We start from the raw sequence: 11476 nt of genomic DNA, 5'->3' as shown, positions 1-11476 counted from the left end.
TAATAGTATCTATGCTGTTAATTTTGCATATTTCAAAAGCAGAGATGATTCTGCTTATGCCATTGTGTAACCTCTCCTACTGGTTATTACTGTGTAACAAGCCCAGTGTAGTTGTGCAGAATTTCTCACGATTCTGCAGGTGACAAGGTTCCACCAGAAAATTCTGCTCCGCCAGGTGTAGGGGTCTTCCCAGCCCGGCACGTTCAAGATGATGTCTCGGGCTCATGGCTGCTACTGGGGGTGATGAAGGGACAGCTGGGCCCCATGAGGCCCCCACAGCAGGGTGCGCAGATTTCTTCTTTCTTCATGGCTCAAGGTTCCCAAAGTGCAAGAACAGAAGCTGCCCGGCATTAAGGCTTAGGCTTGGAACCAGCATAGCATCACTTCTGCTACATCCTTGTGGCTTAAGCAAGTCACAAGGCAAGCCCTGGTCCGTGGTGGGAGGAGCCTCAAGGGCCTGAGTCCCCAAGGCCTGGTCCTGTGGGATCCAATTTGGGAGATCAACTGCTACATGTGATTCTTTTACTGTAAGTATGTATGAGTTTTTCCATATCGCTTGCTTAATTGCTGGGTAATCCTTAAGGTGAATGTACTATAAGATGTACTCCACTCTTGTTGGGTAATTAGGTGGGTTGGGTTTTCACTCCTAGGAAGAGCATGGCTGTGAACATCATCGTGCTGTTGGATGAATTCCTCCTGGTGATTCTGTATGTGAAGCACTGTGCCAGCTCTCTTTGGGGCGCATTTGCTATTTCCTGGGATACTTGTGACGCTGACAGGCAGGACCTAGTGCAGATGACTCAGCAAGTTGTCTTGGTTTAGGATGGTCAGGTCAGTGCCCATCTCCATACACCAGTGGTTACCACATAAGTTCCGCCAAGGAGTTTGCTTAAAATGCAGGTTCTTCCCTCCTCCACTGTTGGTGGGAATGTAAACTGACGCAGCCACTGTGGAAAACAGTATGGAGGTTTCTCAGAAAACTAAAAATATAATTAGCACATGATCCAGGTGGCTCAGCTGGTAAAGAATTCGCCTGCAATGTGGGAGACCTGGGTTTGATCCCTGGGTTGGGAAGACCCTTTGGAGAAGGGACGGGTACCCACTCCAGTATTCCAGCCTGGAGAATTCCAAGGACTGTATAGTCCATGGGGTTGCAAAAAGTTGGACACGACTGAGCGACTTTCACGTTCCAGCAATCCCAGTCCTGGGCATGTATCCAGACAAAACTATAATTCGAAAAGATCCATGCACACTTGTGTTCATAGCCACATTATTCACAATAGCCAAGACAGGGAAGCAACCTGAATGTCCATCAACAGAGGAATGGATAAAGAAGATGTGGTATGTATATGCAGAAGAATAGTTCAGTCGCTCAGTCGTGTCCGACTCTTTGCGACCCCATGAATTGCAGCACGCCAGGCCTTGCTGTCCATCACCAACTCCCGGAGTTTACCCAAACCCATGTCCATCGAGTCAGTGATGCCATCCAACTGTCTCATCCTCTGTCGTCCCCTTCTCCTGCCCCCAATCCTTCCCAGCATTAGAGTCTTTTCCAATGAGTCAACTCTTCACGTGAGGTGGCCAAAGTATTGGAGTTTCAGCTTCAACATCAGTCCTTCCAATGAACACCCAGGATTGATCTCCTTTAGGATGGATGGATTGGATCTCCTTGCAGTCCAAGGGACTCTCAAGAGCAGAAGAATAGTACTTAGCCATAAAAAAGAATGAAATAATGCCATTTGAAGCAACATAGATGCAACTAGAGATTATCCTACTAAAAAAAACAAATACCATATGACATCACTTATATGCAGAATCTGAAATATGATAGAAGTGAACTTACCTACAACAGAAAGAGACTCAGGGACATAGAAAATAGACCCGTGGTTGTTGCCAAGGGGGAGGGATGGAGTAGGAGATTGGGATGAAAACTATTTTATAGTTTACGTTAGAAAATGTAAACTATTATATATAAGATGGATAAACAAGAAGGTCCTACCGTATAGCACAGAGAACTATATTCAATATCCTGTGATAAACCATAATGGAAAAGAATATTAAAAGGATGTATGCATATTTATAACTGAATCACTGTGCTGTACAGCAGTGATCAACACAATATTGTAAATCAACTATATTTCAATTTAAAAAAAAAAATTTAAGGGAATTTCCTGGCAGTCCAGTGGTGAGGACTCGGTGCTTTCACTCCCTGGTCAGGGAACTAAGATCCCAGGCACATTGTGGCCAAGTTTTTATTGATCTATTTTTGGCTGCACTGGGTCTTCATTGCTGCAGGCAGGCTTTCTCTAGCTGGGCGAGCGGGGGCTGCTCTCTCGTTGCGGAGCAGAGGCTCTGGAGCACGCAGGCTCAGAAGTTGGGGTGCACGGGCTTAGTTGCTCCTCAGCACATGGAATCTTCCCAGACCATGGATTGAACCCCTGTCCCGTGCATTGGCAGACAGATTCTTAAGGAAGTCTGTCAAGTTTAAAAAAAAAATACAGCAGGTTCCTGTGCCCGCCCCTCAGAAGTTCTGAGAGCAAGGACCAAGAACCTATAATATTCCAGATTCTTCCAGATTATTCTGAGGGGATGGGGTGGTCAGTGACCACATTTCGGACACCAGCTGCCCCAGAGCTCTCTTCACTAAGGCTTTTCACAATAAGGCTCCTGCCTGTCAGAGCTTACAGATAAGTCAGGGACGAGAGAATCAGTGCGAAAAATGCAGATCAAGTCCCAGATGACTCCAAAGAGAACAAGGTTACTTCTGGACGTCTTGGTAGAGGCCAGGGCCGGAGGAGACTGCCCATCAAGATAGCCCGGAGGGAGGAGGAGATGCCATCAGAGCTGGCTCTGCAGGCGGGGTAGGAGTCCAGCTGGCCAAAAGGGCAGCGTGGACACAGCAGGCAGCAGCAGGAGCCACCTGGGCTGAAGAGAATGGGCTTAAGATGGGTTTGAGGTATGGCCAGTGCTCACACGACGAGGGGAGTGAGACCATTCGGGGTGGAGTTGGGGAGTCTTGAATGCCAGGCTGCAGAGCTCGGACCACGTCCTGTGGGTGTGGGAACTGGGAGGATGTCAAAGGCGCTGAGCAGGCTGGTGACAGGGTCCCAGGAGGAGGCTTGTCAACATACAGATTGTGGCCCAGGAGCCTGGAGAGGGATCCAGGTGATGTCTTGGCAGCCGGCCACACTTAAGAAGAAAAGACATGCCACAAGGACCACTCCTGTCACAAAAGATGTGACACTTGGCAGCAGAAGGGGCGAGGGCCCGAGCGGTGTGTCAGTGAGTGGGAGGCGGAGGGTGACAGGCGCATGGAGAAAACTCTAGTACCTCCCAGCAGTCCATCAGCCCGTTGGCGGCATAGGTTCAACTAACCACACTCCCCGCTTTCAAGCTGCAATTATCCACCTCACAGTCTGTGAACTGGCTGCCAGCCCCTGCCTTCTGGTCGCCTCCTGACACACGACTCCCGTCCGGCTCAGCAAGGAACAAAACCTGGGGACTGAGTGGATGGTGTTAATGACCGAGATGAGCTGGCTGAGTCTTTGCTGGGGGAAGCCAACAACCAACCTGTAGAGAGCCGAGAGGAGGCTCTGGGGCACCCACTCGGGGGTCATTAGATGGTGACAGGCTCGGTCCTGCAAAGAAGCTGCCCTTTAAGTCTCGGGTAGACCCAGCCACGTGGGGTAATTAGAAAGAAAGTGGAGTCTTGCCTCCCCACTGCTAAGGCAGAGCGGGTGGTGACAGCTTAGCTCAGAATGAGCCTGGCCTCTCGGGAGGGAGGCCAAACCTCCCAGGCAGTTCTCCAAGATTGCCAGCAGAGGGAGCTGGAGGCTGGTGCTGCAGAGCAGGTCCTGGTGACTGTGGGTCAGGCGGTGGCTGGCAGGTCAGCTTCCCCCGTGGGTCTGGGCTCAGCTCACCCTGACGGGAGGGGGCAGCCACCTTCAGGCAGGGGTAGTGGAGGTGGGAGAGAGCCCAGGGAGGTCTGGAAACTGGCCTGGAGACACAGAAGGGTTGAGGTGGGGGAGTTTCTAAAGAAAACCCACCTCTACCCCCACCCCCACCCTTGGTGGCTCAGAAGGTAAAGAATCTGCCTGCGATGAAGGAGACCCAGGTTCTATCCCTGGGTCAGGAAGATCCCCTAGAGAAGGGAATGGCTATTCACTCCAGCATTCTTGCTTGGAGAATCCCATGGACAGAGGAACCTGGTGGGCTACATACAGTCCCTGGGGTTGCACAGAGTCAGACACAACTGAGCGACTTTCACTACTTTCCACCTCCCCATAACCATAACCCCATAACTCAAGGCCACAGGCCCCACCAGAGGAGTAGGCCAAGGATAACTTCCCACTTACGCTAACCGGTTAACCGAGTAACCATGGGCTCCTCCTGTCTCCAGTGCCCTGAGTGGACAGTAGGGACAGTCCACTCCGTCCAACACCCTGAGGGGGTGGGGATTAAGTAACCCAAACCCAGGGTGGACCAAGCCGCTGGGTGGCCGGAAAGGAAGGCCTAGCCTGTGGACACCTGTAGCGCGTCTCCTTCGTTGGGCCCTGCGAGGGAGCTGGGCCAGGCCCTGCCTGCCTCTGAGTTCCTGCAGAGTCCTTTCTCAACGGCTCCACTTTCTAATCCCCTAGGGCTTGAGATGGATCTCTTCAATTAACCCACTTTAAGAGGCCACCCACGTCCTCCCACCCTCTGTCCCCAGGCCTGTGGGCTCACGGCTTGGGGCAACCTCCCTAAAGCAGCCCAGGTGTAGATGCTTAATTCAATTCCCTCACAAAGCCAAACAGGGTCACCCAGAACTGGGCGCTGAAAGGCAGAGCCAAGCGGGCTGATCTTTGACCGGTTGCCCCAGTACAGCTGACGTGGTTGGGAATCACTTAGACCAGGTAATCCACAGCTGCTTCCCGCTCCTGCAGGCCCACTCCGGGCCCCTCTGGTCCGCCCATGGTAAAGGGGTACCACCTGGCAGCTTGGCGTCTCCCAAACCCATTAGCCAATGCTTACATACTTCAGTACCACTGTGGTATGAGGTACCTTCGACGGGGCTGAGGGAGGCAGTCCCAGAGGGCAGGCTTCCCACCCCCAGCAGAGCCCGTAGGCCTGACACCCGCCCCCCACAGGCCCCACAGCCCCCACCCCAGCCTGGCTTCAGCCAGGGGCAGGGTCCAGAGGCGGGGCTTTGGGGTGATTCCCAGCAGTTTTACCTGCCCCTTCTTCCTCTCCAGGGCCTCCCAGGTGATGTAAGTGGTAAAGAACCTGCTGTCAATGCAGGAGAAGATGTAAAAGATGCAGGTTTGATCCCTGGGTAGGGAAGATCCCCTGGAGGAGGGCATGGCAACCCATTCCAGTATTCTTGCCTGGAGAATCCCATGGACAGAGGAGACTGGCGGGCTACAGTCCATAGGGTTGGACACAAGTGATGCAACTTAGCCTGCACACACTTCCTCTCGAAGGAAGCACTGATCTGACAAAAAAAAAAAAGCCTCTCCACAACCTATTGCTGCTGCTGCTGCTGCTAAGTCGCTTCAGTCGTGTCCGACTCTGTGTGACCCCACGGACAGCAGCCCACCAGGCGTCCACGGGATTCTCTAGGCAAGAATACTGGAGTGGGTCTACAACACATTACATAAAAACAAATGGGTATTATATGATTTCATATACCATTAAAAAAAACCTACCACCAACAACCGCTCCCCCAATTGTATTTGTGTTTGAGTGTAAATGTCCGTTAGCTTGGTTCACTGTCTAGAACACGAAGTCTGGTTCTGTGTCTTGACACCAGACCCTTGCATTTCTTGGGTTGCTGACTCCCCATGCTCTGATGTCCCCTATGGGGAGTTGGGGGGTTCCCCGACCCCCCACCCCAGGAGGCAGGATCTTGGGGGCACTCCATAGAGGATGGGGGGAACACTGACCCGGGATCAGGAGCTGATGGAGGGGACTGGCCGTTCACAGAGGGGCTGGAGTGCCCTCAGGAAGTCACCCACTCTGCCACTGCCCAGCTTCTTGTCTCAAGGCCTGACGGGGAAGCACTGCCCTGCTCCCACCCTGTGTGTCTCTCTGTCTGTCTGTGGGTGGGGGGAGGAGCCGTCAGCTCCCACAGAGCCTTCTCCCCATTTTAGAGCCATTTCACATTCTCCCAGCTGGCAACCCAGCCCAGCGGGACGGCTCTGGTAGATCTTGGCAAGTCTCTTTCTCCTCTGGATACCCCCCTCTTCTTCCCGAGAGAGCCCTGGACCAGGGTGGTCCCTCTTAGGAAAGGCCACCCCCTAATCTAAGCACCACCCCCCACCATCACTCTGTACGCCCCCTCCTCCTGAAGCCTCCAGCCCAGATCGACTACAAACCCCACCTCCGTTGCCTAAAAATAATTCCTCCCCAGCCGCTCCCTCCCGGGCTCCTGCTGGTGCTAATGCTCTCCCAGCCAGGCAGAGAGCCCCATGCCAGGCAGATGGGGGAAAGGTAATTAGGTTAACTCCCGCTCCTGCCAGGGACGGCGGCCATCGGCAATCGATCGGATGCTTGGGGCTGGGGTAGGGGTGACTGGGAGTGCTTCTTTCATGGGCCTGGGTGATTTTGTGATGTGTGTGTGCCTGTGTAGGTGTATGATGTGTGTGTATGTGGGGCGTATGTTTTGAGTGGCAGGCATTATATAAGATGTGAAAGCAGAGACCGAAGCTGGGTGCACCTGGCCCAGACTGGGGGAAGGGGTGAGGGGAGGAAATGTCGGGCTCAGGAAAGGAGGGGTGGGGGAGGGGGGAAGCGATGGGACCCTCAAGTCCCTCCCACTGTCCATTGATGTTGACCAGGCAGCTCCTGTTTGCATCACCGAGCATCTTGTCCTCACCTGGAACCTTCCGCGTCTGCCATCTCACAGCTGTGAGGAGGCCCCCGTTACAATCAGGGAAGCAGGGAGGGGCTGCCCAGGAGCCCCCGCTCTGATGAAAGCCCAGGGCAGCTTTAGCCCTCTTTTGCCCCAGTGGCGCTCATAAGGAACCTGCCTGCCGATGCTGGAGATGTAGGAGGTGCAGGTTCGATTCCTGGGTCGGGAAGATCCCCTGGATCAACCCACTCCAGTAAGTATTCTTGCCTGGAGAATCCGATGGACAGAGGAGCCTGGCGGGCTGCAGTCCATAGGGTCACAAAGAGTCGGACACGACTGAAGCAACTGAACCCGCACGCACAGGCCAGCTCCTCTGTGCCAGGCACCTCCTGGGCAACAGATAGGATGTGGGACGATTAGTAAACTGAGGCTCCAGTCATGTGACCTTGCAGCTGAGGACTGGCGGGTGGGGTTGAGTCCCCAATGACACCTGAGTAGACCCCAGCCCAGGGCGCTTTCCAAGGCGAGGAGCAGGGTCATCCGTGGCTGCTGGAGGGGGGCTGTCCCAGCAGCTGCAGAAGAGACCGCAGGAGGAGGCCACCACCCAGGCCAGGCCTCTCCAAGAGGCCCTGACAGGACTTCGGACATTTATCACGACGAGCATCTCAAGGTGGGAAACCAGTGCGTCAAGCCTGCCGCACCCTGGACAGCGTGGCTCAGACAATGCTTGGCACAAACAGGAAGTGATTTCAAGAAAGAGTCAAATAGCAGCACAGAAGGCGCTCAGAGGAGCGGAAATGTGGAGCTGGGACCAGAATTGCGGAAGTTTCCCTGGCATCTTGGTACGCTATAAATTTAACACCAAGCTTCCCAGTGCAACAGAGCCTTCCAGAAGGAGAGTCCAACAGGACTGCGGTAGTCTCAAAGGACAGCCTGGGAGATGAGGCTGCTGGAGGCCAAGAAGGGGTCGCCTCACTCCAGACCCCAAACCTCCTCCCCATGATCCACCCCCAAAGCTGTGGCGCCTGGATTGTGGCCATTGCCCTGCTTGCTGAGAGGATTAAGTGTCTAAAGTCCTCATCGGGAATTCCCAGGGAGTCCAGTGGTTGGGGCTCTGCCCTTCCACTGCAGGGAGTCGGTTTCTTTCCCTGGTCAGGGCACTAAGATTCCATGTGCTGCACAATATGACCAAAAACTAACATTTTTTTTTTATTTAAAAAAATAAAATAAATAAATAAATCCACAACCCACAGTGGGCGCTCAATAAATGGTGATCGCCCTTGCCATGTTACTCACTTGGAGGTCAGGGCTCTCCTGGGGCCCAGGGGTGAGTCTCCGGGTCTGAGGGTGGGGGCTGCTGGGAGGAGGGGAAGCTGGTGGCCTGGGACAGCCCCAGGCAGAGCACAGGAGCAGGGCCCCCCACCGCCACCCCGCCACCCCGCAGGGCTGGGGCAGCCTGGCTTTGAGCTGCCGGGATTCAGGAAGCAGGTTCAGGCTGCTGGGGTCCCTGGAGGGATCGTTAAAGCAGGGCCAGGGGGAGAAAAAGGAGGCTTTTTGGTAGTGTGCAATTAAATGCATCATATTTATACCACTGTGTGTACACACACACACATACACACACACACACACACACACACAAGCAGATTGTTCCCAAATACCTCCCTCTCTTGCTGTCCGACCAAGACAGCCGCTCCCAGACCAGCTGCCCTCTCCCCAGAGTCCAGGCCCCTGGCTCTGCCTCCCGCCCTGCCCCCAGCTCACTCTGAGTTCGGCTCCAGCTGGAGTGGGGCCTGTGGCCTTCTCTTGGGCCACTGAACAGCCAGGAAAGGCCCCAGGAAATAAGTGGGGCCTGGGTTAAGATCCCCCCCTCCCCAAAGAGACCCTCAGTGAGGGTGGGATGGGGAGGGAGATGGGAGGGAGGTTCGTGAGGGAGGGGACGTGGGTGTACCTATGGCTGATTCTTGTTGATGTCTGACAGCAAACCACAAAGTTCGGTAAAGCAATTATCCTTTAATCAAAAAATACATTGAAAAATAAATTTTAATAAATAAATAAAATGGGGAAAAAAAAAAGAGACCCTCAGTGGATCCCCTCCTACCTCTGGGTGCTGGGGGGTAGGGAGGGGTGTCAGGTTCAGCGTGGGTGCGCCCCTCCTATCCTACAGGCCAGCTCTAGCCATCTGTCCCAGGGTCTGATGTATTGGTGTGTGTGTTTAAGCATGGACACATGTGTGCCGGTCCCATGTTGATGTAGGAGCATGTGTGTGCTGCGTATACTAGGAGTTGTGTGATGTGTGTGTCTGAGGTTTGGGTCATCCAGGTGTAGAGATGTAACAGTGTTCATGAGTGTGTGTGTGTGTGTGTGTGTGTGTGTATGGGGCACGTGTAAGGGGCTATGTATGGGACTGCATGCATGCGGCATGTACATGGGGTACGTGTGAGGTGTGTTTCCGGTGTGTGTGTGCCTCGTGGATGTGTACGGCGGGTTCAGGTGACTGGGGATCACTTCTGCTGGCAGAGGAATGCTGGTGATGAAACTGGGTCACAGCCTCAGCTGCCGTCTCTGCGGCCGCATCCCTCCCTGCCCTCCCCACCCCGCCGCCCGCCCACCCTGTCCTGGTGTAAACACGTGGACACAGGTGTGGCACTCAAGGACTTTAAGAAGAGCTCACTGCACACTCCCTGGGGATGAGGGGCCCCAGGACAGGGCACCTGCCCCCCGGGGATAATCTTTTCTTTCTGGACCCGGACGCAGTCGGCGCCCAGTGTGAGATGGTGAGATGACAGGTGATGAGTTAGGGCCTACTAAGGTGTCCTGTCGAGGAAACAGGAAATGTACATCCGGGCCACAGTGACAGGTGAAGGGGCAGGGCTGTCCTCTTTGTTCCTCTGCTGCCGTTTCTGTTTTCTTTTACTCTCTTTATCTCCTCACCCTGACCTTCCCTTCTCCTAAGCATTTAAAACAAATTTTTTATTAAAATAAAATATACATAGGAACTTCCCTGGTGGTCCAGTGGTTAAGACTCTGCACTTCCACTGCAAGGGTTGCTGATTAGATTCCACACACTGCATGGCACAGCCCATTCCAGAGGAAACCAACCCTGAATATTCACTGGAAGGACCGATGCTGAAGCTGAAGCTCCAATACTTTGGCCACCTGATGGGAAGAGCTGACTCACTGATGCTGGGCAAGATTGAAGGCAGGAGGAGAAGGGGATGACCCAGGAGGAGGCATCTCTGCAGCAGCTGAGTGGAGGAGCCGGTGGCTCAAGTCATCGCCCAGGTCACCTATGGGCTGGGTGACCGTGAGCAGCATTGGACCTCTCTGAGCCTCAGTGTTGTCATCTGTGAGATGGGATGGTGATCCCTGGCTCAGGGGCTCATTGGGAGGTTCAGAGGTAATGAGGCCGAAGCGCTGGGATATGGCAGTGGGACCTGGGTCTGCGGGTGAGGCCTAGGCTGCTGATGACAGGCCCCCAACTCCAGCCCAGGATGGGGCTGAACCATTGAGCTGGTTGTGAGGCCTCGCCAGGGAGGGGAATTCTCATGAAAGACTCTAAGGCAGAGACAGGCAGGGCCCACAGACTCAGAGCATAACCCTCTTCCCTTCTACACTATTACCCCTGCCCCACCCCGACCCCCCACCCATTCTAACAAAACCTTCTTCCCTTCACACTCCCACAGCCCAGGGACTTGCACCCTCCAAAAGGAGATCAGTCCTGAATATTCACTAGAGGGACTTATGCTAAGTCTGAAGCTCCAATGCTTTGGTCACCTGATGCGAGGAACTGACTCATTGGAAAAGACCCTGATGCTGGGAAAGATTGAAGGCAGGAGGAGAAGGGGTGACAGAGGAGGAGGTGGTTGGATGGCATCACCGACTCAATGGACATGAGTTTGAACAAGCTCCGGGAGTTGGTGAAGGACAGGGAGGCCTGGCGTGCTGCAGTCCATGGGGTCGCAAAGAGTCAGACATGACTGAGCGACTGAATAACAACAAAAAGGACCATAATGAGGGCAATGCTTAACTCAGAGCAGTGGCCCCTTATGGTAGATTTACAGGAGAAGGACAGGAGAGCCCAGGCTGGAGGGAGGAGGGGTGTGCAGGGAAAGCAGGCGGGGGAGTGGAGGGGAGGCTGCCGCCTCTGCTCATTTTTTATTGAAGATCTGCTTCAAGGTCAGCCCTGCCCGTCTGCCACAAGGGACTCCTCAATTTCCCAGACTCTGCGGAGAGAATGAGAGAGTGATGCGCTGGGAGGAGGGGAGGGAGACAGAGAGGAAGAGGCCTGGGGTGGGCCAGGCAGAGAGGCACCGAGAGAAAGAGGCACGGTGGTCCCTGAACGCAGAAAGGACCCAGCAGAGTGCTGGGCTCCAAGGGGGTGGCCATGCGACAAGGAAGGGAGCAAGGAGAGAGAAAGGACAACACAGGAGGGAAATGCATTTGGGGTTGGATCAGAAGAGTGAACAGCTATGGTATTGGGACTGTGACACCCAGGATTTGTCATTTTCCAGATAAAAGACAGCAGAACATCACTGGCCTGTCACCTGCATCACCAGTTCACTGCAGCCTGTGACCATGAGATGATATCTAATTAGTAAAGGAGCATAATGCTCAGAGACAGGAATTGCTGGCCCCATTTTACAGATG

Source organism: Giraffa tippelskirchi, chromosome 13, assembly GCF_054371585.1.
Source record: "Giraffa tippelskirchi isolate mGirTip1 chromosome 13, T2T-mGirTip1v1.2.pri, whole genome shotgun sequence".
In the NCBI taxonomy this organism is placed as follows: Eukaryota; Metazoa; Chordata; class Mammalia; order Artiodactyla; family Giraffidae; genus Giraffa; species Giraffa tippelskirchi.
This window is presented reverse-complemented; position numbering follows the sequence as displayed.